Here is a 4,752-nt window from a genome sequence, read left to right as displayed (position 1 = left end):
AAAGAAATCCGAAGTCTTGAAGTAGCTTTTGTGACGTAGCGCAACAAGTGTCGAAGAACGCAATCGCTGCTGCATTCAGGTGCTCCTTGTAAATTCCTGACTCAACAGTTGAAAGTTGGAAAGCGGGATTTTAAGTGGTTTTAATAACAAATGAACCCTTTTCTATTTTCTATATTTTTTTTTCTAGTAATTCATTGCTCTCAGTTCTCATTACTTTTAATTCAATTCAATTTTATTTATAAAGCTCAATATCACTAATCACAATTTGCGTCAGAGGGCTTTACAGCATACGACTTCCCTCTGTACTTGGACCCTCACAGCAGATAAGGAAAAACTCCCCCAAAAAAACCTCTAACAAGGGAAAAATGGTAGAAACCTCAGGAGGAGCAACTGAGGTGGGATCCCTCTTCCAGGACGGACAGACGTGCAATACATGTCATGTGTACAGAGCAGATCAACATAATAAATTTACAGTAATCCATATGACAAAATGATACAGAAAGAACAACAGAGACAAAATAAATATCATATAGATGATGAAGTAAAGTGAGTCAAATTATGTGGATCACATGTTATGGCCTTCACAGATTTCAACCCAGCTGGACAGCTATAAAAAAAAATGGAGCAATGTGCCAGTAAGCCAGGGATACTCATCTTCTTTGCCTGAGGGACACTTATGCAAAATGACAGGAGTCCAGGGGCCAGTTTTATAGTAACTGAGGAAATGTGGGGCTTAGCCCTGACCTCATGGGGGGTTGGGGGATCCTCCCCTTACGATAAATAATATAATATCTTAGGAAATTTGTTTTCAAATTTTGACTTTTTTTCTGTGGGGGAACCCCTAGACTCCCCGGCAGATTTTGTCTCCCCACCAAATGTTGACTCCATGACTACGGCCTTGGCACAAACACGAGGGACAGTTCCTTGTTAGTGAACATCTACTTGGCAATAAACCTTATTCTGATTCGTTGTTCCTGTTTCCTTTAGATCACCATCATCTTTGTTTAATCAGTATTTAAGGACAGCCTGAGTACACACGGAACAATCTCCACCCTTTTAATAAGGGAGGGACACTTTCAATACTTTGTATTTTGTAGTAGCTCCATTGTAACACATGGATTTACCCATACTGTAAATGTATAGTTTTCCTGTGATGTTGACCCAAATGCCCTGGTATCTAAGTGTTTCCAAATAATAACAAGACATTAAGCTAAAGTTACAAAGTAGACTGAGACGGCTATTTTCTGATATCGACCACTTTTGGATATTTCACAGTATTTCCTGGTAGAAGAAGAAGTAAACCATCAGAGGCATTTAGTAAGTCATAAGTTACTTTATATTGCTTTCAGAAGACATATAAAAGTATTAACTCGGGGGAGGATTTATCTGTCAAGTTGTTGTAATTTAAGAGGCTGAAAAGGAAAAACTGATGAGGAGTTTTTGCATTTTTAAAGACTATTAGCAAATCATTAAACCGCTCTGCCCAGAGTGTGTACTGTGCACAGAACAGAAAACAAAAAGAAACAACAATATCATGTTTCCATTGAATCCCTTTAAAGGACAATTCAACCTGAAAATATTCACATCATTAAAAGTGTTTTTCACATTCTGGCTGGCTGCCACGTCTGCACCCATTTTGTTTGCATGACTGTGTTTAAAAGCATCTTCAGGAATCCTAAACTCTGGTGTAGGAATAAAAAGCTTCTAGAGTAAAGCAACTACTTTATATCAGCTCAATATAAACAGTTTTAATATAAGTTTTCAACATGAAACTGTTAAGTTCATGTTGAAAACACCCCACGTCATCAGATCATGGCACAATGTAGGAGCAGGACATGTTGTGTCTTGGTTCAGGGGTGAGGCAGGTGAGGCTTTTTGTCCCAATAGCAACACTTTATTAAACCACTTACATCACTGTGCTGTTAAAGCTATGGTTCTCCAGACATACAGACAATAATAATTAGATAAAAACATTCTCATGGTGCTGTATAGGGGCCGTCTGGGAACAGTCTCAAGTAGCTGACGCAGGTGACTAACCTACAAACTGTGAACACTTCACTTCATAACAGCCTCAGAGGGAGAACACTGCAGACTGATGATATGAGTCAGTGGACATTACTGACCTGGAAAGGAGACGAGCGACTGATCAGTGACACGTGTGCTGTCAGGAAACTGCATGTACTCTGAGTCACTGAACATTTGGAGAACATTCAGGATGTTCTGGGGTTACTGTTGGAGCTTTTCAATGAAGTAGAGCTGCAACTAATAATCATGTACATGAATAGGTAATCTGATGATCGTGTGTTCATCATTTTGTCTATAAAATGCCAGAAAATAGAGAAAAAGACAAGCTAGAATTTACAAAGCTCGACGTGACAGCATCAGATCCTGGTCCGACCAACAGTCTAAAATGTAAATATCTCCAGTGTACAGTGATGATAAACATAGAGAAGACAAAAATGGTCGTATTTGAGAGGATGTAACTCAGAAATGTTTGATATCTTTACTCTCAGGGTTGCACCTAATGATTATCTCCATTATCGATCAATCGTTTGGTCTATAGCAGACATGTCCAAAGTATGGCCCCGGGGCCAATTGTGGCCTGCAGAACAATTTTAAATGGCCCTCAGTTTGACTTTAAAATATAATATACATGGCTGCATTCTTCCCTTCTCTGCACAGTTTTTGTAGACATGCATTAAGTAGGAACTACGCAGGTAGAGCTTATGTGTTTTCATAAGGGACTGTTCGTTATTTATGAGATAGGAGCAGGTGGTGCAAACAGGAGGACATGTCAAATAATCTTTTTAAGCACTGGGGAGGGACTTATGCTTTTATTTTGGTTCAGGGGAGGAGCATACAACTTTAAATGGCTGTATTTTGTATTTATGTTACCACTGATTTTTAAGGGAAACATGCCTCTCACACTCTTTAAAAATCGCCAGAATTACACAATTTATCACAGCCAGAAATGAGAAAAACAGAAATTGGTGTTGGATTTTTAAAAAATGTTTGATGGTCCTTGGACACACTGTGTGCGGCAAAAAAATTTAAACTTAATTTTTCATGCATTTTTTAGTTTCTTGGGGCACTTATAATAAACACCTGTCTTTTTTTCTGAACAGACCCACAGATTTTTAAATATAGGCCTCTACTAAACGGTTGAGATGGCCCTTCATGGTAATGGTACAGAGGAAAGAAAAAAATCTAAATGAAAAATCATGCATTGTCATAATACTTGAAATATGTTAGCATACCAACATATATCAATTTGTTATCACTGAATTAGTAGTAACACCAGCAGTAGTATTATTTCTACGCATTATTTATCATTCCAGTGCTTTGAAAACATCCCTAATCCCTATTTCATCAAAAATATAATGGAATAACTTTTAATATATGGTATTAACAACAGTGAAACTTTATCCTGTTTTCATTTTATATAAATTGTGAATTTATTATCTGTGCATCACTACCTTTACCGTAAAATCACAATGCAACTGTTTGAGTGATCGTGGCTTTAGACAGTTAAAAAAAAATCATGCATAAAAAATTACTTCAGTATGTGTATAATGGATAACATTAAATGGATCATTTAACGACAACAAACAATCAGAAGATTTTTTTTTTTAATGGCATTAGCTTAGCTTCACTACCTTTACTATAAGAGGACAAACTAACCATTTGGTTGACTGTTTCAAAAATGTTATTTGACCCTTATTGGGCTTTTATTTTTGTATAAAGTTACATGAATCTGTTCAGTAAAATGTCTGAAGCTATGTCATATAAACATGCCTACCTTTGAAAATCCCACCACACTGAGCCCTCATGTCTGAAGGTGACTTTGTTACTAACTTCCTGCAGGAGGCAAGCTGCAGAGGCAAACTATTTACGGACACAGCGACATCTAGTTGGTATTTTTTAACATAACATGCCTTAACCCAATGGTAGAGATAGCCCAATTAGGTTGAGTTAAATTCAACACATTTTTCATCAAGACAGTGACTCTAAATGTGCTCTACTAAATGGTTGGGTGGAACGTCAAAGCATTAGTTTTAACTTTAATTTATCACCTTGTTAATTCTTGTTTTCTGCCTCTTACCAGTTTATAGCTGGCAGCCTACATTATGATATGCCCCATTTAAAGCACTGGTTTATTAGATTTGGTAATTGCAGGAGGTCTGCATCTGGATCACGGTGATCCGATCCAATGTTGCTTTGAAAAACCAGCACAAAAATAAGACCGATAAGGTGATCCTGGATACCAAACATGGAATTTCCAAATCTGGATAATTGCATGTTTTTAACAGCAGGGCCCTGCAGACACCCTGTAAAAGCTGAATCCTCTGTTGCTTGTTTCGACCCTAGAAGTCAGTCTAAACTCAAAGTGTTAATTATTAATTCAGCTTTATATCGGCAGGTTTTAATTTTCACACAAATGTCCCTTCATTTGTGGAATCACCTCAGGGTGCAGCTCCACAGACGTACACCAGACCCAAATTAGCTGTAGAATGTCGTCTTATAATTAAAGCCCAAAATAATAATCTGCAACACCCATCAGACACCTGAAGGTTCACATTAGGACTCAGATAAACCTGCTTTCATCTGTCACTGCTCAGAAATAAGCAAAGAGAAGCACAACGAAGAGAAACAAGTTAGCGAGACATGACACACGGGGGGAGGGAGGGGTGGTTTGTAAAATGCCTTTACAACACTGGACGAGCACAAACACACAAAGACACACAGTCCATA

This window comes from Epinephelus moara, chromosome 20, assembly GCF_006386435.1.
Source record: "Epinephelus moara isolate mb chromosome 20, YSFRI_EMoa_1.0, whole genome shotgun sequence".
NCBI classification, from domain to species: Eukaryota; Metazoa; Chordata; class Actinopteri; order Perciformes; family Serranidae; genus Epinephelus; species Epinephelus moara.
This window is presented reverse-complemented; position numbering follows the sequence as displayed.